Raw genomic sequence first — 26738 nt, 5'->3', positions numbered from 1 at the left:
TAAAATGAATTTTCACTAAAACAATTTTTGTAAATAACACACTCTGCTACATGTATATATTTATTTATAATATACATAACAAGCATCTCTGTAGCCAGGGCCGACAAGAAGGAATCAGAAAGGTACACAGATTCTCCACAAATGCATGGTCAATTTTTCTAGCAGCCTCTTTCATTATGTGTTGGAAACACGGCTCCATGGCAACTGATTAGAAGCGCTGATGGAAGAAGCGGTGCGCGTGCACCCGCGAGGAGTGGAAGCTGTTTAAGGACTAAACTGAGAGCCACAATCCTCCAAGCAACAACGTGTGAAGCCAGCCCCACACTGCACCGAATGAGCAAATACACGGAGCCCTCTGAAGAGGCTTACACAGGTGCCCCCTCCAAGAAACCGCCGGGGAAACACAGCTGAGAGCATAGTAAACATCGAGGAGCTTCTCATCCCAATGTAGTCACTAAGAAGTAATACGTTTTAGATCCCCGTCTGAAGTGGGGCTCCTATGGGGGACAGCTCAAGGGTTGCACCATTCCTCGGCAGCTTCAAACACACACTTCCCGCGAGAAACACCAGATGTACAGGAAAACAATGTTTGCAGAAAAGCAGAAATACTATGTACTGTTTGCGCATCCAAATACGCAACTCGTTGCTAGGATATGATGCCGCCATATTATCAAGGCACTGCTCAGCTATGGTAAGCAGCTGCTGGTTCATAACAGTGATCTGTGTATTTATGCAGTGGACCCCTCCTCTAGACTGCTGTGCAGCTGCACAATAATTGTGGTCACCTTGCTTCTCAGTAATGCTGACTGTATGACAAAACTAGGCCACAGGTTTTATAATATTGTTTGATTCGTTCTTATGAATTTACTAGAGAGGTGCAGCTCAATCCTTCAGCTTTATAGGTTTCAATAATGTCTCTGGTTCAGCTTAATTACATTTCTAATTCTGGTCGAGTGTGTTCTCTGGAGCAGTTTAATTATGAAATTATGACCCAAGGCATGGATCATATATGTCCAAAGTGCTGCTCAATTATGCCCCACAGTGCAGATAAATATGGCCTCAGTTCTGCTCTCCCTACCAGTTGTGCTGTTTATCTTTGCCTCTGGTGCAGCACAACTGTGACCCTTGGTGCAGCTCGTTATTCCCTGTGGTCATGCTAGATTCTTCACCTCTTCTGCGCTCCCTTCTTTTTTGGTGCTCAGCTGTGAGCAACCAGACCCATCCTAAGGTGGGAGGAATGTGGGGGCAGTGAACAATGGAGCCAGAACATCTGATGCATGTTTCTCTCTGGTACTGAAGAAGGTGGAGCATTTGCAAAACGAAAAGAGGTTCCCTGACATCAGTGTGAAAGGAAACACTCATCCAGTCAAATAGGAAGCTGGAAGCAAAATACACTAAGACAAACACAATAATAAGGAGAAAATCATTTGAATCAGTAGCACAGCATTTCACTGGTCAAGAAAGCAATCCCATCATTAGCAGGGGCAGAACCACACTGTGTGTACAAATATTGGTTACAATGTTTTCTGTGGCGCGAGCCAAAGCTGCCAGTAGCAAGACCACAAACACCAGCAGGATGGGCTATTTCCCTCAGTCTAGCCAGCAGAGATCAAAATGGAGATCCAGGAGCAACTGTATTCAATCAACAAACCTTAGCTAATGTTTAGTAAACGTTTGGCAATGCAGCACTGCATGAAGCGCTGAAAAAAATGGGCTGTGCTGTATTTTGGGAAGAGTTTTCATCCCTTATGTCATCTGCTCACTTTGCAACTATGTTAGCATACCCCTACGCTTAGCACCACAAGACCAAGGCAAGCCAGCAGAGTCTTGCATTACAATTGCCCTTCAGGTGCACCATTCAATAAAAATGTCAATGTGATGACACTAACCACGTTTAAAATACACTATATGTGCAACTTTGTTAAAAAAAACACACATATTACACATGTAACTATAACACAATATTCCCCTTCCTCATGTTTTTTGCGCCTGGTGTCTTTTGGCTCTAGGGTTTCCAACAACGCCAGTTCAAGCTACCGTAATATACATCTTACTGTGAAATCCTTAGGTTATTGTCACCTTTCTCACTCTATTACACTCCCTTTGCATTCCTATTCTTCAGTTTAATGGTATGCAAAGAAAAGCTATTTGGTGTTGCACTAGTGTCAAATTTTCAGCACAAACTAAATTTGCTTGAAAAAAGTGCTCAACGCTGCCATTTGCATAGCTTTGTGTAATGTAGCATCTGTTTGTGTCACACAAGCGCCCACACATATCAAAGAAAATCTTGGCCTTTAAAGTGCATTGAATGGGGTCACGGCTGTGCAAGGGCCAGCAAGCTCATCTATTTCATTTTCAGAAGTTGCCTATCCAAAGTAAAAGCAAAAATACTTTATTATAAACTCTAGCCATCTATTTTACAAATGAAGATGAAAGCTTAAGGGGAACAAACTCAATGTAGTCTTATATTTGTAGAAAACTACTTAGGTGGTCATTATGATGGCGGACGAACTTCCGCCCGTCCACCATCGTGCCGGTGCTTAAGACCATCCGCCTGGATTGCGGCGGTCCCGCACACAAGAATACGATGCGACCACCACCGTGGCGGTCGCATTGTGTATCTCTGACATTGCAGCGGGTGATGCTGGCTGCGGCACCCACTGCAATGTCAGAAATACTATGTGATTCAAAAAAGGGGGTGGTGATGAACAGAGTGTCTGAATTAAGCAGACCACTCTTACCCAGTCCAAACATCAGGGCTTGATCCATCACCGTTATTTAGCTCACTGCACCATCCCAGCTCAGAACCTGGCTATAAGCAAATTAGTCTATCCCTGGCCCAGTGCATCATGGGAACAGGGCAGACCAAACTACCAAGCCAATTCTTCACCGGAAAGGAGACAAGCTTCTGGGGACCGGTTTCTGGCATTTCAGCCATCGTCGGCCCGGCTTGCTTGAATCCTGATGGTGCAGTGAGCAAGGGACTCATGTCTGAGTCCCTTGCTCACTGCAAGGGACTCAGACATGGCAGGGGTGGCAGGGGACTCATGTCTGAGTCCCCTGCCACACCTCATGCACTGGGACAGGAACAGACTAATTTGCATATAGCCAGGTTCTGGGCTGGGATGGTGCAGTGAGCTAAAAAACGGTGTTGGATCTAGCCCTGATCTCTTGACTGGGTGAGAGTATTCTGCTTAATTCAGAAACTCTGTCCATCACCACCCCTTGTTGTTAAATATTTTGTCCACCCTAAGCGTGGAAGGGTATACTCAGATGTGTGTCCCTTGCTCATTGCACCATTAGGATTCAAGCAAGCCGGGCCGACGACGGCTGAAATGCCAGAAACCGGTCCCCGGAAGCTTGTTTCCTTCCCAGTGTAAGAATTGGCTTGGTAGTTTGGTTTGCCCTGTTCCCATCATGCACTGGGACAGGAACAGATTAATTTGCATAAAGCCAGGTTCTGAGCTGGGATGGTGCAGTGAGCTAAAAAACGGTGTTGGATCTAGCCCTGATCTCTTGACTGGGTGAGAGTATTCTGCTTAATTCAGAAACTCTGTCCATCACCACCCCTTGTTGTTAAATAGAAATACTATGTGTGCATTTCCCTGCACTACGTGGCAGGCACCACGCGGTGCCTGCCACCTGGTGCAGGGAACTGTAGGGTGGTACCTTAGGTACCCCCCCAGTGCATACTCACCTCCCCCAACACAAGGGGGCCCATTATGACCCCGCAAATGCAAGTTTGCCAGCCTGTGAATGGAAGTTTCACCGCCATACACCGGCTGGTGGGGCGGTAGCATCGTAATATGGCGGACGTTGCCTGCTAGGCACCGCCACCATATTGTTGATGCAGGGTGGGTCCGCCAGGCAATCATAACGATTGCCTGTGGGCGGACCTGTGGTGGGCGGACTTTGCGTCCACCAGCACACCGCCCGCCATTGTAATTTGGCAGGCAGAGAAGTGCTTTACGATGGCAGTGAAACCGCCACCGGAAGGCTGCCGGAGGCAGTTTCACCGACATTGTAATAACCTCCTTAGTATTTATCAATAACAAATCTTTAAACCTCATCTAACATGCCTTTAATTACAATAAATTAGTCTGCAAGTATTAAATTGGCAGGAATGATTCTATAGATTAAAGCTTCATAATTAACTTTGTTTGAAAAAATACTGCTTAAAAAACATTACTGAAAAATGTGTACAAATTTAATAATTTCCGTCAAATTATTTCATATGTTTGTGGTTGTTTTTGCTTGGTATTAAGTTATCACCTACAAATAAAGATGTTAAAACGTTATATACATGTCTGCAGACAAGGTGCCCTGCCCTGCACGAGATAAATAAGAAAAAATATAGCAACAGAGAGGTTTTGAATTTAAGATTAAATCTATGAGCAAACGTTCTTCACCTTCATATTTGAAAATTCTTCTGATGAAATTTAAACAATCCAGGATTCTGTTTTATCTCATTCAGTGTAACTGGAAACCAACTTCAGGGCACCTGAAATGGAGCACTTTTCATTTTGGTGAGGGGAGAACTATCCATCAGCTTAAGCCACGCATAAATATTCCATTGATACATGCCCAAAAGGACATGTGTCAGAAATAAAAAAAATAAGCAAATCCACAGCCAATTATAAGGCATCCTGATTTGGTACACAAATACAAATGAAGAAAGTACAACTGCGGGAGAATTCAAAATGTTTCAATATCTCTAACAGCAATTTTCCATCAAATCAGAAGCAGAAAACTGAAATATGCAGAAATGGCCACCTAATAGGAATTATAAACACCCATCTTCATGATGTTTTACCTTTAAGTGAATTTGAACAGACATTTAAAACACAATGCTGCTTATTTTTCACAAGTAAGGGTGATTTTGCATCTAAAATTGATACCACACACCCCTGTTGACTTTGACCACGATTATACACTTAACTGTTGTTGGAAATTGCCCTTTTTGCAGTGTTAGTCCCAAACTTTTTGTTTCGTCCACCTATTGTTTTCCTGACCTGTTTTTGTTGGCTATAGGACTCTGGGCACTTTGCCACTGCTGATCAGCGTTAAAGTGCATATACTCCCTGTGTACATTGATATTGTGATTGGTTCTCCCGAATTGGCATATTTGTTTTACCAGTAGGTCCCTAGTAAAGTGCAATGAGTGTGGCAGGCTGGTAAATAAAATGCTACTAGTGGGCCTACAGTACTGATTGTGTCACCCACACGAGTAGCCCTGAAAAGAAGTCTCTGGCCTGCCACCACGGTGCCTGCATGCAGTTTGTTAACTGCCATGTCGACTTGGCAGGTGCACCCACTTGCCAGGCCCTAACCTTCCCTTTTCTTACATATATGGCACCCCTATGGTAGACCCAAGGTACCCCCCCCTCCCCCCCCCCCCCCCCCCCGGGCAGACAGCAGTCTAGTCTAGGTACATGTACTAGTGTGTGTAACATGTCCTGATAGTGAAATACGGCCAATTTCGTTTTTCGCTGTTGAAAGGCTATCTTGCCCCATAGGACACAATGGAGAATGCTTTTTAACATTATACATGCTTATCCTCCATAGGGATAACATAGAAACCTGGAGTTTAGTCCTCCTGAACTCAGGATTTAATAACAAATCTTTTAGTAAAGATGGTTTTTAAATTGTGTGTTTGAAAATACTATTTTTTTGAAAGTGGCTATTTTCTTGTTTAACCACACTGTATGCCTCTGCTTGGTTGTGGATTGACTGTCTGGCTTTAGAGTGACAGGGGCTGGGGAGGTGCAATGGCTCCAGGAGTCTGGATGAGTCAGCACTAGGCCGAATAGGCCTGATCTTCATTTGGGGTGGTGGGAGGAGTAGCACCTGTACCTGAATAGGGATGTGCCTGCCTTCCACAATGCTGCCTCTGCCCCCCTGTTGTGTGTCTCAATCAATCAGAACATGTGTAAAGCGTGCTACTCACCCGTGGGGGACTCAAGGCTCTGGGGGGGGTGCTGCAACAGCTGGAATAGCCAGGTCTTGAGTAGTCTTCTCAAGGTTAGCAGGTCTTGGGTCTGCCGAAGTAGGATGGGGAGGGTGTTCCAGGTCTTGGCGGCAAGGTGGGAGAATGATCTGCCAACGGAGGTCACTCTTCGGATGTGGGGGACGGTGGCGAGGGAGAGGTCGGTGGAGCGGAGTTGGAGGTTGGGGGTGTAGAAGATGAGACGTCTGTTGAGGTATGCTGGTCCAGTGTTGTGGAGTGCCTTGTGTGCGTGGGTGAGGAGCTTGAAGGGGATCCTCTTGTTGAAGCGGAGCCTGTGCAGGTCTTTCAGGTGGGGTGTGATGTGGCTGCAGCGGGGGATGTTGAGGACCGGGTGTACAGAGGCATTCTGAATGCGTTGTAGTCGTTTCAGGAATTTGGCAGAGGCCATTGCTTAGAAGGCTTTTCTGTAGTCCAACCTACTGCTGACAAGTGCCTGTGTGACCGTTCTTGTTTCAGTGGGGATCCCCACGTAGATCTTGCGGAGCATGCAGAGGGTGTTGAAGCAGGAGGACGAGACAGCGTTGACCTGCTTTGTCATGGAGAGAGTAGAGTCGAGGATTAACCCCAGGTTGCGTGCATGGTCGGTGGGTGTCGGTGCTGTTCCCAGTGTGGTCAGCCACCAGGTCGAGGGGGTGGAGCCGAGGATGAGGACTTCTGTCTTGTCCGAGTTTAGCTTCAGGCGGCTGTTCTTAATCCACTCGGCGACGGCTTTCATTCCTTCGTGGAGGTTGGTTTTGGCAGTGAGGGGGTCCTTGGTGAGGGATAGGACCAGCTGGGTGTCATCGGCATAGGAGATGATGTTGGGGTCATGCAGTCGGGCGACGTGGGCGAGCGGTGCCATGTAGATGTTGAACAATGTCAGGCTGAGGGATGATCCCTGGGGTACGCTGCAGATGATCTTGGTGGCTTCAGAACAGAAAGGGGGGTAGGCGGACGCTCTGGGTTCTGCCGGAGAGGAAGGATGTGGTCCAGTCCAGAACCTTGTGGCGGAGGGTGCAGTGCAAGACTGTGTTGAAGGCGGCTGACAGGTCCAGGAGGATAATGGCCGTGGTTTCGCCGTTGTCCAGCAGGGCCCTGATGTTGTCAGTGGCGGTGATGAGGGCAGTTTCGGTGCTGTGGTTGCTGCGGAACCCTGACTGGGACGGGTCCAGGATGCTGCTCTCCTTAAGGTAGCGGGTTAGTTGCCTGCTGATGGTCTTCTCGATGACCTTCACCGGGAACGGGAACAGGGAGATGGGCTGGAAGTTCTTGAGGTCCTTAGGGTCAGCCTTTGTTTTTTTGAGTAGGGCAATGATCTTGGCGTGTTTCCAGCTCTCCGGGAAGGTGGCTGTCTCGACTGAGATGTTAATGGCTTTTCCGGAGGTGGGGTGCGATGGTGGTGCTGGCTTTGTTGAAGATGTGGTGTGGGCATGGGTCTGACGGAGTTCCGGAGTGGATGGTGTTCATAATTTTGATGGTGTCGTCGTCGCTTATGTGGGTCCAGGAAAGCATGGGATCAGGGAGGATGGTGGCCCTGGGGATGGTGGTCTCAGTGGCTGTTGGGGTGGTTGTGATGTTGAAGATGTCATGGATGTCTGCGATCTTGCGATGGAAGAAGGTGGAAAGGGAGTCGCACAGGTCTTGCGAAGGTGGGATTTTGTTGGAGCTGGGGTTGGAGAGTTCCTTCACGATGTGGAAGAGCTCTTTGCTGTTGTGTGCATCGTCATCTAGGCGTTCTTTGAAAAAGGCCTTTTTGGCGAATCTGATGAGGTGATGGTGTTGGTGCATGGCGTTCTTGTGAGCTGTGTAGTTGTCCGGTGTCGGTTCGCAGTGCCATGTCTTTTCTAATTTTCTGCAAGTTTGTTTGGAGGCCTGGAAGTTCTAAGTGAACCAGCTGGCTTTCTTGCTGGTGAGTCTGGTGGAGAGTTTCTTGATCGGGGCGAGGGTGTTGGAGCAGTTGTCGATCCACTGTCTGAGGTTGCGGGCGGCAGTGTCGGGGTATGTGGGGTTCGTGGGTGGGCTCCGGGCGAGGATGGTTGTTAGCCGGTCTTCGTGACTTTGCTCCAGCAGAAGCGAGGGATCTGTTGGGTGTGGTGGTGCATTGTGGTTTCCGAAATGTGAAGTGGATGCAGCGATGGTCGGTCCAATGGAGTTTGGTGCAGTGGCTGAAGGAGACGTGGGAGCTTGCGGAGAAGATGGGGTCAAGCATGTGTGGCTGGGGGAGAGGGTGGGTGTTGTGACGATCTGTCTGGGTCAGAGGTTGTCAATCATAGTGCTGTAGTTGGTGTTGTTGTTGTTCTCGAGTTGGAAGTTCAGGTCCCCGAGGAGGATGCAGTCAGTGGAGGCGAGAACGTGTGTACTGACAAAGTCGGCGATGGAGTCGCTGAACTGTGGCTGGGGTCCAGGGCATCTGTAGATGAGAGTTCCTCTGAGGGTGGTGTTGAGATCAGTGTGGATCTGGAAGTGCAGGTGTTCAGCGGTGTTGAGAGTGTCATCGGTGTTGGTCGAGACTCTGAGAGTGTTCCTGTAGACGATGGTGATTCCTCCTCCTGTTCCGTTGGTGCGGTACCTGCGGGTGATCTTGTAGCCTTCCGGGGTGGCTATGGTAATGTCGGGGTGCAGAGGAGGGGTTCATCCAGGTCTCCATCAAGAAGGCGACGTCTGGGAAGGTGGAGTCAAGTAGGGCCCAGAGTGACTGGAGCCAAGGCTCACACTGACAATGGATGTTGTTGTGCACTGTCAGAGTGCCTCCCCGGAACTGGTTTGAACTGGTCTCAGAGCCCCTTGAACAAAGAGAACAAATACATTTTGGGGTATAAGTATCAGACCCAAAACTCCAGACTTTTAGATCATTCCTGGAATTGAAGAGGAACCTTTGCCAAGGAGAAGAGCTGGTGAGACTGAGGAGAAGTACTTCCCTTGCTGTGTGTCTGGGGTTTGCCTGCAGTTGCTGTTTCAGCCAAGGAAAGGAGAAGGACTTTGCTGTGTACTGTGTCCCCTGCTTGAAAGAGATTTCCAAGGTTCTGAAGTGTGCTGGCCACCTGTTCTTAAGTCTCAGGAACTCAAAGACTTCACCCCCAGCTCCCCTGAACTTTGCTGCTGTGAGTTCTAGCCTGCAAAGAGGTGCATATGCCAGTTTTGGGGCCTCTGGAGGTTGTTGCTTCTGTTTGGGAGCAGTAGCAAGAAGAAACTCAAAGCACTACGGAAATTGACACATTGAGGGATCGCGGCTGAAGAGGACCGACGCAGTGCCGCTCTACGCTGCCTCATCAATCGCCGCTGCATCCCGGATTTCCAAGCAACGTACCTGTGCGGCAAGTTCTTCCAACGCATCACCCGCAGAACGGAACTGTCACGACTAATCACTTCCCGTACAGACCAAATTCGACGCAACCCTTCCTCTGTGTGCAGCGGGTCTGTCGCATCACCTCCCCAAGGTGTCATGAATGTCGTATCTCTCCATTTTCTGACGATGCGGCTGTTTGCCTTGTGAACTTCGACGCATCTACACATACTTTGGTGAAAAGTCACACATCCATAGTTTTCTATGGTACAAGTTCTTGAAACCATTTGAAAGTCATATTTTTAAATGTGTATGTTGGATTTTTGTTGTTTTGGTCTTGTTTAGTTTAGATAAAGGTATTTTATTTTTCTAAACTGCAGTGGTGTCCTTTTGTGGTGTTTCCACTGTGTTACTGTGAGTGTTGGTACAAATACTTTACACATTGCCTTTGAGATAAGCCTGCCTGCTCGTGCCAAGCTAACGAGGGGGTAAGCAGGGTTTATCTAGAGTGTGTATCCCCCTTACCCTGAATAGAAGCAAGGGTCCCTATTTGGACCACGGTACCCACTTCTGTCAACTAGAGACCCCCAGTTCTAACAACTGTGATATTACACCTAATGTGATTTTGAAACTAAATGTGATTTTGCACCTAAGCCTGTTAGTACATGTCACACCAAGGACAATTTCACACATACATGTGAAACTACACCTAAAACGTACGTGCATCTAAGTGTGATTTTAAACATAAAAGTGATGTTTGCTCCTACAAATGTTTTCATTTATCTGATGATATTGCTATAAGGTTTTTCTTTTTTTCTGTGGCTAAATGCGATTCTGGAAATCTGTGTTCTTTTGCATCTATGGTGATTTTGCAGATAAAAGTTAGCTTTGTACCTACATATGATTTTGTGCATATACGTGTTTGGACTCCTGAAGGTTTTCCAAACACATGCTTATGTTGCACTAAGGATGATTTTGCCCCTCAATCTGCTGTCAACCAAATGTGAGTTCATACCATTTTCAACGTTTCCACCTGAGGTGACATATTTCTATAGAATTTTTTTTCTATACAAAGCAACACCTGATTACTACGTATTGTGGCTGGCCCAAAGTGAACCTGTTTCTCAAGATAAATAGCCAAAATAAAATCACATTGTTTTTTTATGGCTACAAAGCTAGGGGAAAAAAGAGAGCTTCATATTAGACTGGAACTTGTCCAAACTTGTTGGACTGTATTTTTATAACCCCATAAACATGCAGTGCAGATGCCTTGAAGTACAACTGAGGGGGTGGTGGTGGTGAAGGTGTGGGGGGGATATTCCGCCCTCCATTTAATGACTTAATCCAGTTATTAGGAGGGACTAAACAACAATCTTCACTCTCAACAACTGCTAGCCCTTGATGAAGATAAAAGCAGAATTGCAGTAATTATCTATGGTCTAAAGCGTGTCATTATTCTATGTTGGTGTGGCCACATTACCACATGCCCAGAAGAGCCTTATGAAGGATTTAATCAGCTCACTTTCTCCTACCTTTGTGCACATATGCCACCCAACCTCGCTGAACATCTTTATCCCTCTATGCTGATTGTCTGGTGTATTAAAATAACTCATGGTTGAATTTCCTAAACTTTTATCAAATTTATTATATGGTGCTTGGCTAATAGATAAAATATTGCTCACTTAGGTTTTGGATATTTTTTAATATTTGAGAAATCAATACTTAGCATCTCTTGTGGCTGGAGATTATGACGGGAATCCTTTACTTTGGTGAATATCACCTGCCTGACGTATTACAACTGTACTTAGATATTTCAACGTACTCACAATGATCCATTAATTAATTTAAGACCACACACGCAGTTATGTTTTTACATCTAATGGAAGATTGTTCAATATGTGTCCTGGTCCCTATGTTTGCATCATACATTGCATAGGGTGCCCTTTTTTTCTCACTGCTGCCATTCAGAAAGATGCCATATTCACTATCACAACTGGGCGAATCGCTACTTGTTTATTTCTTTTGTTTGTTGTTTCTCATTTTCTGTCATGGAGAAGAAAAAAAAGAGCGCCCTCAAACTCTTCTCAGCATTCAAAGAATCTGCTTGCAATTAATCTATGTATTGTTGCAGCTTTCTAAACCTTGCTGGATGGAGTTGGAATAGCAATGCCAAGTGTGTTTCTAACAATCCCATATTAATTGACTTAAAAATATAAATAATCAAAATGAGGCATTTATAGTCACACTAGCAGCCCGTCCCGACGTTGTCCGGGTAGGCTTGAGGTACTCACCAGCATCGCTCTCCCCTGGGCATGTAGATGTTGACGCTCCTCCCCGCGCTCCTGGCCGCTCCTACCCCATGTGAATTGGACCTGGCAGAGTGTCGCTTCCGCGCTCCGGACCTCGCAGGGTGTCGCTTCCTTTCTCCTGGGCACTCCTTGCGCTCCTCTGTGCATGACGATGTCGATGCTCCTCCCTGCGCTGCTGGCCGCTCCTACCCCATGTGAATTGGGCCTCGCAGGGTGTTGCTTCCTTTCTCCTGGGCGCTCCTCACAGGGTGTGGCTTCCGCGCTCCGAACCTTGCAGGGTGTCGCTCCCGCGCTCCTGTCCGTTCCTCGCAGGGTGTCACTTCAGAGCTCCCGCCCTCGCAGGGTGTTGCTTCCGGCTTCGGCGCTCCTGGCCGCTCCTCCCCACGCTCCTGTCCGCCGACCCGTGATGTCAGCACGCACGTCGTTAGCTGGCGCTACTTCGAAGGGACTACTTTTCCCAAAAAGTTAGTTTGCCCTTATAACATGTATTTTTTTTAGATATATAGCCTATGTCCATCTGCTTACCCTGACAATTCCAATGATGTATTGGGTGTTTGGATTGTCGCTGTGGTTCCCGAGTTTACCCGCCTCAAAGGTTCCCAGTTCTCACTTTATAATAGTAGTATAGATTGTATCTAGATTGAGATCACAGAATACCGCTGTCCTCTGACCTAACCATTAAATGAACTACACACTATTTCAAACTGGCCTAAACCAAAAATGGCGTATCATGGGACAAGATGGTGCGGCTAGACAGGAGAACAAAAAAAAACACTGGTAAAGCAAACAGAGCTTGATTTTTTTAAACAAGCATTGCTGGCGTCAGCAACAAATTGTGTCTGAAGCAGGGTGAAGTACCTTAGGCTGCTACTAGAGATCCGGGGGTCAGTTCTATGTACTTGCTGCAATCAGGTTGCAGTAACTTAGGCCCTACCAAATCTGACCCATCTTTTCTGCAGCAGGCAGTTGTACTTTAGGTGGGTGCTGAAGTGTCCTACCCTTAGAAATACATCTCTTCTGTAGCGGGCTGCAATACCTAACGCCATTGCTAGAGGTCTCTGGAGTCAGAAACACATGTTTTCTAAAGCACCATAGTCTATTACTAGAGGTGCCACGAGTCATCCATATAGCCTTGCTATATTTAGACCGCAGTGTTTTAGATCATTATTAGAGGTCCCCAGAGTTGTAAAACATAATTTATCATGAATCCTTTTCCACTCAGATGACTACCATGCATACTACATGCATAAATATACACACACACGCAGAAACACAGACACGCACACGTTAAAGTTAGGACGACGTTTCCGAAGGAGAAGGATTTTTTTATGTGGATGTTCTTATCACTTTAGTGCTGTTTGATGAATCTTTACAAACTCCCACAAAAAGAGCGACCTCGAACTCTTCACAGCATTCAAAGAATCTGAAATCAATCAACCTATTTATTGGTGCGGCTTTCTAAACCTTAGAAAATGATTTGGAATAGCAAGGCCATGTTTGTTTCTAACTATACCAAATTAATTAACTAAAAAAAAAAAACAATCAAAATGAGCCATCTAGAGTCACATTGTACCTAGATTGAGAGCTTCAAATACCGCTGTCATCTTACCTAACCACGAAATCAACGACGCACTGTATTTCTAAATGGCCTAAAAACATAAATGGCCTGTCATGAGACAAGAGGGTAGCGGCTAGACGGGACAAAAAAACAAAACAAAAAAAACTGGTAAAGCAAACAGCTTGCTTTTTTAAAAACAAAAAAGCATTGCAAAACAGTAGATCTGGCTGGTAATGGAAAATTTCAGCTAGAGCTATCAGGGTGGCTAATGCTTGTCTGTATTGTATGCAATGTGCCAATAACTGTTATATTTGTATTCTGCACCTGCAAAGGACACAAGGTTCTGGCAAACAGAGGAAACAAAAACAAAGAGAGCCAAAAGTAGCATTCAGGTGCCAGAGGAGTTTTGAAAATCTGCAGTCTGCTCTTTCCTGACACTGGCCGCACACTGTAAGTATAGGCCCCTCTAATCAGATATTAGCCTTTTCTGATGAAGACAGCTGCCATTTAGGGTATTACTAGTGGTCTCTAGAGTCAGACACACATCCTTTTCTGTGGCAGGCTTCAGTACCTTTTGAGGTCTTTGGAGTCAGAAACAAATAATTTTTATTAGAGGTCACTGGAGTCTGTTTTATGGATTTGCAGTAATCTGGTTGCAGCAACTTAGATCCTACTAAACCTCCCGGGAAAATGACACCTATCCTTTCTTTAGCAGGCTACTAAACCTTAGGTTGTATCTATTGGTCTCTGGGGTCAGATACAATTTGTTTCTGAAGCATGGTGCAGTACCTTGTGTTGTTGCAATAGATCCGGGGATCAGATCTATGTACTTGCTGTGATCAGGTTGCAGTTATTTAGGCCCTACCAATTGTCCCTGGATCTAACCCATTATTTCTGCAGCAGGCAGTTGTACTTTATGTGGTTCCTGAAGGTTCCTAGCCTCAGAAACCTATCTTTTCTGTAGCGGGCTACAATACGTTATATCATTGCTAAAGGTCTCTGGAGTCGGACACAAATGTTTTCTAAAACACCATAGTCTTTTACTAGAGGTCCCATGAGTCATCCATATATCCTTGCTACATATAATTAGACTGCAGTATTTTAGATAATTATGGTGCCCTAAAACATTCTTTACCATAGAGTCTTTTCCACTCAGATGGCTTTACCATGCAAGCTAAGTACATGAAAGATAAGTATAGATACACAGACACACACACACAGTAGTTATAGCGAGGACGACGTTTCCAAACAAAAAGCATTTTTTGACTTCCATTTGGTAATAACTTTAGTGCAGTTTGAAAATCTTTACAAACTCCCCCCAAAAAGTCTCATGTAGCTCAGCACCTTCATGGGACGTGTCAGGGTGATCCCTCAAGTGGAGGCAGACAAAAAGGGGGTCCCACAATGTGTTTTTACAATAATTTTTTTCCATAGGAAACTTAAACACCTCTACAGAAAAAAAACGGCTGAACAGAATTACACCAAATTTGACAGAAAGCTAGATTGTGGTCCAGAAAGTGTGCATTTTGTGATTTGGTGTAAATCCGTTCAGTAGTTTTTGAGAAATTAGGCTAAAAAATGTTGCATATTTAACACTACAGAGGATTCGTAGAGCAGACAGATCTCCACATATGATCTGCTTGACTGCCAACACATCAAGAAAAATATAGCAGCAGCCATCTTAGTACTCAGGACTCACTCTTCTTTCCTAGGAATCATATAGTCTGGCTGGGTAGAGATACCATGCCCTCATAGGCCTGGCGGGGGTCCCTCTGGAACCCCCTGGGCCGAAAATACAAAGAGCCGCTCCATTATATGGTGCACTTTACAGCACCTCCAAAACTCTGAATCTGCTCAAGAATAGCAAAAGGTTTGTCACTTTCTAGCTTGCCATGAATGGTACTGCTTACGGCCTACTTAAGGCGGAGCCTGATCGACGATTCCTCCTGGCAATAGGTGCCTAAAGGTTATGCTGCTTAACTCTGCGCTTTAAGGACTGCGCGTTTCTGCGCTACTGCAGTGATTTTAATACTGCTACTACAGCGCTTGAATTTCTCTTCGTGTATATTTTAAATTCAAATTGCTCCTACCTTGTTTGCCTAGCGCTACTCTTGGCCCCTCACTTGCACGTAAAAATTACCTAAGCACCGCTGTTTTGCGGGCCCGGTTCTGGGGTGGTGAGGGAGCGCCATATTTGTGTAGTAACTGAAGCCTGACGCCGCCATATTGGTGCGGGTCGTGGTGCCTGTTTCTGTTAACTTCCGCCGGCCTACTTAAAGCTCCACCTTTCTCAACGCGCAGCGGTGACGCGCAGGGTGGCGCCTTCTCTGTGCCTGAGTCGTGCCAGAGTCCTGCCCGTCTGCGCCCGTCAGCGTTCCGGCAGCAGACGGGGCAGGACGGCCGGCTGGCTTTCTCCTTTGGTTGATGCCCTATTTCTCACGGCTCTAGCCATGTCTCTTTCTTACTCGTCAGAGACCCTCTTAAATCTCCGCCCTCCGGTAGGTCGTTGCCACTATGTCTTTCCTGGTTGCCGTGCCCTTAGAAAAGGTTGCACTGAATGCGGATGGCGTTTACCTATACTCAATAAGCCGAAACTGATCCACCAACCTACTACTACCACTTGTCTACTTCCTAACACACGTTCCCTAGGCTGTCATGCGCTGGATATTTGGAATTTGCTCGATAACTCTAATATATCCTGCCTCTTTCTTACAGAAACTTGGCTTAGTGACACCTCGGCCCCTGACTTAGTCAACGCCATCCCACCTAATTATTCCATCATTAGGAGGGACAGAACTTCTGGGCGCGGGGGTGGTGTCGCTATTATAGTCAATAACCAGCTGCACTACACTACCTTCCCGATAGACAATCTTCCGGATTCCGAGGCCCTTGGCTTTACACTCCATTTGTCTCCCCATCAGGCATGTACCGGCATTCTCGTATATAGATTTCCCGGTCCCATAGGCTCTTTCCTGGATGAATTACAGGTTGCACTTTCAGTCCCATGTCTTAAATCGTCCCATGTCTTACTTTTAGGCGACCTAAACATACCCATGGATGAGGCCACAAATCCGGACACTATGAAACTCATGGATGTCACAACAGCATTAGGTCTTACACCTTTCATTCATGATCCTACGCACAATAAGGGCCATATTCTGGACCAAGTTTTTTCTACCATCTCTATTAATGTTCTTGCTTCACAGCCAGTTTTATGGTCGGATCATTACTTAATCTCCTTCTTCCTACTAAGCACCCCTCCCCCCAGATCAAACCCCACTACCTCTGCTAAACGATTTTTCAGGCCTTTTCATCTGCTCTCAAACGAGATGCTACTACAGGCCATGTCAAGTTCACCCTGCACCCTGTCAGGCAATGTGGAAACTGATCTAGCTCATTTTACTGAATGGCTCACGACCAGACTGTCGGATCTCGTGCCCGAGAAAGCCGCTAAACTTGGAAACAGACGACCCTCCGCCCCTTGGTTCCCCTCTCAGCTTAGAGAAGCCCGTCAAAACTGTAAGAGAGCAGAAAGAGCCTGGAGGAAAGACTACAATCCCCTTGAGAAAGAAAAATTTAAAAACTTAACTAGATCCTACCACAAGATGATTTGGAGTGGAAAAAAATCCTATCTCGAACGTCGGATAGACGAATCAGAAAACTCCTGTAAGGAAATCTTTAAAATTGTTAAGGATTTTACTTCTCCGTCCTTAGGCATCCCGGCTCAGTCCCACTCCGAACCCTGGCTGATTGAACTGGCACAGTATTTTGTAAATAAGATTACAGCTATCCAAGCCTCTCTTGCTATTTACTCTAAACAGCCTCAGGTTGCTTCTCTTGGTGTCCTTTCCTCTTCACAACCTACGCTTTGGGAATTCCCTCAGATGAGCCTCGCTGCCTCATTAGTCCATTTGACAGGATTGAAGTCGGGCTCTCCTCTAGATCCCTGCCCGGTTTCTTGTCTCAACAAAATAGCCCCTGCGCTAAATGGACCCATCAATTCCATTCTTAATTCTTCACTGTCTTCTGGCATAGTCCCCCAGGCTTGGAAGAGTGCTCTCATCCTTCCACTCATAAAAAAACCAGCTTTGGATCCCATTGTACATGCCAACTACAGGCCTATCTCTCTCCTCCCTGCTCTAGCGAAGGTGGCGGAAAGTCATGTGCACAGGTCAATCTCTGACTTCATCGAGAATAATAATCTGTTGCACAATACTCAATCTGGGTTTCGTGCGAATTACAGCACAGAGACCGCGTTACTTGAAGTCACCACCGCCATCAGAGAGGTCTTGGATATCGGAGGAAAGGCCATGTTGGTTATGTTGGACTTGTCGGCGGCGTTCGACACCGTTCCCCATGATACCCTCCTAATTCGACTCTGGGATTGTGGTCTTCGGGGGACGGTGTGGAACTGGCTTAAATCATTTCTTGCCAGCCGTCGACAAACGATCTGGGCGCCACCTCACTCCGCAGCTATGGCACCTCTGGAAGTGGGGGTCCCTCAGGGGTCTATTCTTAGCCCCCTGCTCTTTAACATCTTCCTGCCCCCCCCCCTTGCAGAGGTTGCGGAGTCGTTTGGCGCTCAGATCGTGTCTTACGCTGACGACGCCCAGCTCTTGTTCACATATGACAAGAATGAGGTGTTCGATGGGATCCGCATCAGAGGCTGCCTTGAAGCAGTCTTTGATTGGTTCAAACGACACGGCTTAAAATGCAACTCCGATAAATCGGAGTTGCTTTTTTTTGGTTGTGTCTCTGGACCAAACTGGAAAAGTTGGTGGCCACAAGACCTGTTTCCACCTGCAAACGCAAGTACCAAGGCTAAAAATCTAGGCATCATTGTTGACAATGAGTTAACCTTCGGGCCTCAAATAGCCTGTCTTTCGGGGAAATGCTTCGGGATCCTCCGGATGCTTAGGGAATTTCTCCCCTTGATTTCGTTTAACCATCGAAGGGTCATTGTCCAAGCACTTGTTGGGTCGCGTTTAGACTACGCTAATGCCCTCTATCTAGGACTCCCTAAATATCTTGTGAGGAGACTTCAAGTAGTCCAAAATTCAGCTGCCAGGGCTATTTATGGACTCCCTAGACGAGCTAGTGCTTCTGACTTGTTAAAAGAACTGCACTGGCTTTCCATAGCCAAGAGGGTTCTTTTCAAAAGCCTGACGCTGACCTACAAGGCCCTTCATGACTCTGGCCCTAGGTACATTAGGAAACGTCTTGTTCTGTACAAACCGAACAGAGCCTTGCGATCTGCCTCCTTGTCCAAAATGGTCGTTCCGTCCATTAAGCGGACTAGACAAGGGGGGCGCTCTTTTCATTACCTGGCCCCGCGCGCTTGAATGAGCTTCCCATTTCTCTCAGACAGGCCCCTAATCTGATGTCTTTTAGAAAGGCCTTGAAAACCTGGCTTTTTTCCAGTTAACTTCATTGCTCCTTTATGTTCTGCAGTTATGTCTCCTCGCCCTAAAGGACTTCTTCGCCAAAGCGCCGGGACACTCCTTCTGGAGTAGCCGTTGCGCTATAGAAGAATCCGATAACATAACATAACATAACATACTGTACTACTTGTATGCTTAAACCCTCTGCTAGACAGACAGACCTAGCAGATTCAGAGTGCTTGTGGTGTTGTAGGGTGCAGAAAAAACACTAAGGTAAGGGGGGCCTGAGGGAGTTTAGAGACCGTACAGAGACACATTCCCTAAGTAACATGTAGAACACAAAAGTGTCAAAGGGTCTGGGCATAGAGTCTAAATGTGGTACATTGAACTAGAGAAGTCAGTGAAAAATCCTACATGAAGATAAAGAAAGCATTGATAGGTACCTTGTGATCCCTAACAGGATACCCATCAGTTACCACTCGGAACCGCCCTTCATCATTTGGGATTCCTGTTAACCATATAAAAGGTACATCACTGGTTTCAGATGGAAGGTAAGATGTAAATACCTCTTGTAAACCTAGTGGTGACCAGTATGGTTAGAGTGTCACAGGCCATTCATTGGCTGGAAAAATGAGAGTGACTGATTTGCAGTGCAAGAAAGTGCTCAGTGAAAATAAAATTGGGTGAGGGAGCAGGAAAGTATTTATTCTGTGTTATGCTCGCTCCACCAATGTTAAAAAAGCAGCAATGGTAAATTAAACAAATATTTACCAGGATGTAATAGGGGTCAACATGTTTCAGCAAATCTGGGGACTAAAGAGTCCATTGCATTCATCAGGACCTAGATTTTTGAATACAGCTACTGCAAAGATAAAGTGTGAAGTGTATTTTAAAAAGTGACTACATATGAAACAATCTGCAACATGAGAAAAGATCACCTGGATCCCTAGGTGTCGTCTTTGTTCGCAGTTGATTTATGTCAGTAGTAGAAAAAACACACAGACAAACAACAGTGAAATGACCACATTAGATTTGATAGAGTTAACGTGTGCTAAGTCCACATTTAACTATAATTCATTTTGTTACAGTTAACACATTGGTCACTTTGTTTATCGACATGATGACACTAAACTGTAATGCTTGCATGGGACATTATATACTTTGTCTTACCCTTGTAGTCGAAGTAGAGGGCTCAACCCCGCCTGGCAACGGCTCAGGAAATGAGGGAAGCACCGCTCTATTGGAAGGAAGCAAAAGAACATAGAAATGCCGTCGCCTCCTTAGGCAGTTAAAACAAGTGCACACTCATAATACCCTGAAAATGAGGAGGGAATATATACTATCAATTTGTCATGAGTTAAACCTCTCATTTCTATGGAGATGGTATGCATCGGCAAGTCAGGTGGAATCGTTAGCCACGTGCTGCTAAGAGTTGGTTACCGATGCGTGAATGTCTCATAATGAGGCAACAGTATTCTAATGGTCACCCTCGCCAAAGTGCTGAGATCTATTACTGCACAATGATAGAAGTCATGGCGAAGAAGCAACCTACTAGCGTATATCGAGGACGCTTAACAGCTAGTATCAGTGGTACCCCCAGCGTTCTGCCGACAGTTCTGTCTTAGGCGCAGTGACGAGTCTGGAACTCGCCGGGTCTTTTAATGACCCTATTATTGCAGAAATGGTTTTAGCGGTAAAAAAAGGCCAAACAAATTAGCGAGATTTTAGTTCTCCCTACCTCTCCGTCGGTTCTTCGTTGCCACCTTCCAAGCCAACCCGTTGTCGATTGGTCCACACCCGGTCACATGATATTTCCATCGTAATAAACACTGTCTCCTGGCAACTACGAATCTATTCTGAAACAACTTAATGACCAATAGGCATTAACGATACATCGTAAAAGTCCGCTCACATGACCTTGTAGGACCAATCACTGTCCGTTTGTAACTTCACCAAGGGCCTACTGATAATGAACTTGCCTATTGGTCTACCCGATCATGTGACCGGGTGTGGACTAATCGACAACGGGCTTTTAACCAAAGCCTCCATACCACTCCGGCACCTCCCCAACTGGCTTGGAAGGTGGCAACGAAGTACCGACGGAGAGGTAGGGAGAACTAAAATCTCGCTCATTTGTTTGGCCTTTTTTCACCGCTAAAACCATTTCTGCGATAATAGGGTCATTAAAAGACCCGGCGAGTTCCAGACTCGTTACTGCGCCTAAGACAGAACTCTCGGCAGAACGCTGGGGGTACCACTGATACTAGCTGTTAAGCGTCCTCGATATACGCTAGTAGGTTGCTTCTTCGCCATGACTTCTATCATTGTGCAGTAATAGATCTCAGCATTTTGGCGAGGGTGACCATTTGAATACTTTTGCCTCATTATGAGACATTCACGCATCGGTAACCAACTCTTAGCAGCACGTGGCTAACGATTCCACCTGACTTGCCGATGCATACCATCTCCATAGAAATGAGAGGTTTAACCCATGAAAAATTGATAGTATATATTCCCTCCTCATTTTCAGGGTATTATGAGTGTGCACTTGTTTTAACTGCCTAAGGAGGCAACGACATTTCTATGTTCTTTTGCTTCCTTCCAATAGAGCGGTGCTTCCCTCGTGTCCTGAGCCGTTGCCAGGCGGGGTGGAGCCCTCTACTTCGACTACAAGGGTAAGACGAAGTATATAATGTCCCATGCAAGCATTACAGTTTAGTGTCTTCATGTCGATAAACAAAGTGACCAATGTGTTAACTGTAACAAAATGAATTATAGTTAAATGTGGACTTAGCACACGTTAACTCTATCAAAGCTAATGTGGTCATTTCACTGTTGTTTGTCTGTGTGTTTTTTTCTACTAGTGACATACATCAACTGCGAACAAAGACGACACCTAGGGATCCAGGTGATCTTTTCTCATGTTGCAGATTGTTTCATATGTAGTCACTTTTTAAAATACACTTCACACGTTATCTTTGCAGTAGCTGTATTCAAAAATCTAGGTCCTGATGAATGCAATGGACTCTTTAGTCCCCAGATTTGATGAAACATGTTGACCCCTATTACATCCTGGTAAATATTTGTTTAATTTACCATTGCTGCTTTTTTAACATTGGTGGAGCGAGCATAACACAGAATAAATACTTTCCTGCTCCCTCACCCAATTTTATTTTCACTGAGCACTTTCTTTCACTTGCACTGCAAATCAGTCACTCTCATTTTTCCAGCCAATGAATGGCCTGTGACACTCTAACCATACTGGTCACCACTAGGTTTACAAGAGGTATTTACATCTTACCTTCCTTCTGAAACCAGTGATGTACCTTTTATATGATTAACAGGAATCCCAAATGATGAAGGGCGGTTCCGAGTGGTGACTGATGGGTATCCTGTTAGGGATCACAAGGTACCTATCAATGCTTTCTTTATCTTCGTGTTGTAGGGTGCTCCATATAAAGTAGCTGCTCTTCATCTAAGATTTGGAACTACCCAGAGTTCCCTGCTTCCTTTTTTGCAAAATCTATGTGCACCCTAAGCTTAAAAGAGTATAGTCTTGACCTACAGTGGGTTCTCCCTTGTGCCTGGACAAAGCTATACCTCCCTGCTGAGCTCTAACTAGAGTAAAGCACATCTATCAGGCTGCTTTTATTAAATTCAGGTTGGCTTTAATAGTATTTTACCAATCCAAAGATGTACTAATGTCTCTGGAGTGGTAGGACTTTTCTCTTTTTTCAGCTCGGTGTGGGTGGCTATTACTAATCCTGTGCATAAAGACTTTGCTGTACAAATAGCAAAAGGCTTTGTCACTCTCTAGCTCAGCGTGGATGGCACTGTGATAACCTATGCCTAAAATCTCTGCTAAAAAAACAGCCATTTGAGGTCAGCAGATTCAGAGTGTCAGTTGTGCTGTATGGTGCTATATGACAATTCGTAAAGGAAGGTAATTTTAAGGTTCAGAGGTTGGTAGTGGTAAGGGGAGTTAAGGGTAATGTTTAGCGTTTAGGGATGAGTAATGGAAAATGGCAAGGGTAACTTTAGCATTTAGGTGTGGGCAGTCATAAAGGGAGGTAAGGGACAGTTTAGGGTTTAGGGGTGGGTAGCGTTAAAGGAAGGTTAAGGGTGCACAAAAAAAGTGGGGGTTCCCCCCGCAAATAATTAAATGAAATATTAAATTCGGGGTTTGGGGTAATTAGTGCTAAAGGATGGTAGAGGTAAAATTAGGGTATAGGATTGGCTATTAGTAAAGGGAGGAAAGGGTAAATTTAGGGTTATGGGGATGATATTGGTAAAGGGAGTGTGAGAGGCTGGCTAAGTATGTAACGTACACTTGTATGAGAGGGCACTTTGCACTGACCCAGACAACCCTTATGGTGAATTTAGTGGTCGTAGACAACCTTAGAAAGCTCTCTAAGTGGTAACTGTGGAGAGCAGCCTTCAGGCTTAGTCCAGAAGGTATGTAAAGCAGTTTGTTTTACCAGAACATAATCTTATAGGTATTGATTAAGTGAAAAAGAATAACACAGTGTATTTATAAAAATATATATTTATTATAAGACATTCACTAACACATACAGATATCACTTAGCCTGAGATATACATAATGGAGGTTGTGTGCAGAGTGGGAACACAACTGTGGGATCAATGCAAGTCAATTGGTAAGTTGTGGTTGCAATTTTAAAGAAAGAGGACCCTTCCCATCACACCCTGAAGAAACCCTGTGGAAGACAAGAGGTTGGAGAGCCACCTCAACCGTGGATACCTTAGGAACCAGGATACCTGCACCAGGGAAGCCAGGTGTGAACTGGTGTCGGAAACTGTTGTCAAACGGAATGGGAGACTTCAGAAAGATGCCGCTGCTGGAGAAGGTGAAAGTGTCCGGTGGACCCCAAAGGTGGATTCAAGATGTGAAGAACCTGCAATCAAAGGGGAAAGAGTATATGCCATTCAGGAGTGACCAGGATGCATGGAAGACGAACGCCTACCAATGTCGGGTGCTGCAGGAGAGCTGACGGTGACCTTGAAACTGCAGCTGTGTGGACCAGGTGATGCTGTGGAAGACCAGTAGCTGTACACGAGCAGTCCCACGTTGAATGTCGAGAGTTGAGGGGTCAGTCTCCGCGGGAGCACCAACAAGCTTTGGCAACTGCAACTAATCAAGGAATAGAAGAAGGTGCAATGTCAGGATCAACAAGGTCCAGGAGATGCACCACTAGCACGAGAGTCAGGGCAGACACTAAGCAAGCAGGGGAGCCCAATGAATTCAAAATGTGACCCTCGACAGGACCCACATGCCGGAGGCACTGGAGTTGCAAGAGGACCTTGAGCAGCTACTAAAGAAGCAGGCCCATGGTGCAAGCAATGAGGTGTGGTCAAAGATTCTGGTCATTGGAGATGCTTGAGGTTGGGGCTACTTAGAGCCTGAAGGTCTTGATGGAAAGAAGCTAAAAAGCCTTTGCAACGGCAATTTGACGCGGTGCACAGGGGTTTGGTTCCTGCGGCTCCGATAAGGGATACTGGCCTCAAACTTGGTGAGAGGACAGGGCAGGTCTCGAGGGATGTGAAGAACCACCACCTGTGTTGCTGAGCCTTTCAGAGTCTGTGGGAGCCCAGGATCAGCAGACAGGCAGCTTAAATACAGTGCCTGCAGATTTAGGGAAGTGACTCCTTCACTTTAATGGAGATTCCTTCAGGTGTCTTGCATGCCCACAGGCTTTGGAAGGTTTCCTGTATGGAGCACAGGCATGGATGTTGCAGCAGACGAGCAGGGCGAAGAGATCAGATGCAGCAGGAGTCTTCCCAGATGCAGCCTTGAAGCCCAGTCCAGCGAAGCCCCGATGGTCGAAGTTGAAGTGGTGTCTAACTTGGATCGTGTCCTACGATAATAATAATATTAATACAGAATTTTGTAGAGCGCGTGAAGTTACCTCAACCAGAGGCGTCCCGGCGCTGAGTGAGCAGCAGATAGGCAGCTAAAACTTAAGAAAGGAAAGTTGTTTATCCCTGGAAAAGCCAGGTTTCTAACAGCCTCCTACAGATTGCTTCGGAAGGAGCCCACTGCAGGGCTGTAGTGTAGTTCCTAGTTTCCCACTAGGCCCTGCGCATTGGAATAACATAAACAGTAGTATCGACGTGGAACTGCGGATATTCCAGGCCTCCACTGACTATGCTAAACTTAATTGGGTTGTGTTACCAACTAGCTCAGAGGTCACTGGAAACTTTCTTCTCTGCATAGGAAGTGATCAGCTTCCTTGGCACAGACAAGAAGGGATTCAGCTTTCCAACAACCGTGCAACATGACAACTTTGCTCCTCAGATCAAGAGTCGATCTCTAGGGTCGTGTGAAACAATAGACATAGATTTCACTCAGTCAGTCTAGTGCAGTTTACTTTCACAGTATGTAGAGAATAGAGAGACGGGCGTTTATCAATAAAGGGTTAACATTTATTGAACAGTCTTTCTTCTCGTACAAGAGAAATGTATTGCCACAATTGCAATAACTGCTATTATAAAAAGTACGTACAGTAAGATAAGTATTGCGAAATAGAACTGTAAAAGCATTGATATGGTTTCTTAGCCATACAATGGTTTAAAAGTAATAAAACATATATACAGTCATATATACATTAGGCTAACATACTCAACTGGTGCTTCTAACTAAGCCTACCCCAGTGTGCCTGACCTAAGCCTAACACGTGAGAAGGGGGAGTAAGTAAGTAGCTTAAGTTAAGTTGGTTTTGCCAAGGTTTGTTTCAAGAATTCTCTTCTAAGGGTTTAGTCAACACCATACCTCTGAATAGAATGATGGAGGATTGGTATCTCCTTCAGGGGTCTCTCTCGATATCCCAGTCACCCGCGAGGGTAAACCGGAAGCGCCGGGACTGGATTTCTCTGCACGAGAAATGCAGCGGCTTCTCTCAGCGCGTCGAGGAAGGAGGGGTGACAGCGTCCGCGGGCAGCTGGGCTGGATGTCTTCGCAGAGGACGGCTGCACGGCTCCTCAAGCGTACTGAACCACAGTTCGCGCTGTAGCGGCGATAATGGTAATCAGTAGCTTCACCACCACAGGATAGCAGGCTGCAGCGACAGAGTGCTAGTTGTTACCAACACGGGGTCATGCAGGCAGCTGGCATCAGCAACAGGTTCGCTCATTGCTTAAGGCAACGTTGGTAATATTTATACCTGACAGGTGCCGGGTTTGACGCAAGTTTGCTGGACATAAGACGTCAATTAAAGATGTCACTAGGAAGTGACAGTTATCAGTTGCTCATTAGAGTTCCATTACTAATCAAAACATAGCAAGCGGGGATTTCCAGGTTTGCTAAGTTTTTATCTTGTTGAAGAACTCGGAGTGTTATCTAGGAATATCAGATAGTGACCGCTGCTCTGTCATTGCACTAATTGGTCGCAAAGGAAGTAGCAGAGAGTCATGCTGGAATGTGGCTCTGTTCGTGTGAGGCCAGAGATGACTTTTCAGAAAATCGCACTTGAACGGTTATGCCAATATAGGGAATAAATGGATTTATAGCCGAAAAGGGGCATAAAGTCACAGTATCGATCAGGAACCTAGATAAGCACGCAACACCCACTCCACGTATACATGTCCATCAAAATTACTAAAACTAAGCAATTAGATGTATGTGTAACATTGCCCACCCCAAAATACATAAATGCATTCGAAATAGGCGTACTTGCAATACATGGAATTTAGGTACTGTACGTTTTTTTAAAGCATAGTAATCATTCAAAAAATTATTGCATATGAAGTCAATGAACGATTATGCAAAAGGAATTACACATGAAGTATCTCTGACAGAAGAAATGCGAGATAAATCATCACATAAAAATGCATTGTAATAACATGTGTGCTAGAGGCTGGTGTTATGTTGTTATGTCTCTAGATGTGTTTAGAAATAGAAGTGTGAAGCTTCTGTTCTCTAAGAATAGTTTTTACGTTAAGCAAAGAATTGTTCGTGCCAAAAAAGGTCAATATTAGAAAAAATTGTCCAATTCAAAGAAAATAGATTTCCAGAGCTCCTGGCAGTTTTTGTTGATCAAAACTGAAGGCCGAATTCAGAGTTCATGGGAACGCTGTGTGTCGGAAAGCTTCTCAAAAGTTATTGTTTCTCTATGGGTGAGAACATCGTATCAGACAGGCTCGCAAAGAATTGGTCTACAAAATCAGGTGATAGTTCAACCAAGTTAGATAGCGCTGAAACTTG

The 26738-nt window shown here is 45.6% G+C and overlaps 1 protein-coding gene across 2 annotated transcripts in view; it reads right to left on the bottom strand.

The window, feature by feature from the left end:
- GRK3 (G protein-coupled receptor kinase 3) overlaps window positions 1-26738 on the bottom strand; it is a 1062914-nt gene that overhangs the window by 440670 nt on the left and 595506 nt on the right. The window lies entirely within an intron of this gene.

Source organism: Lissotriton vulgaris, chromosome 11 (assembly GCF_964263255.1).
Source record: "Lissotriton vulgaris chromosome 11, aLisVul1.2, whole genome shotgun sequence".
In the NCBI taxonomy this organism is placed as follows: domain Eukaryota; kingdom Metazoa; phylum Chordata; class Amphibia; order Caudata; family Salamandridae; genus Lissotriton; species Lissotriton vulgaris.
Note: the sequence above shows the minus strand (reverse complement) of the source record. Positions and strands in the feature narration are given on the sequence as shown.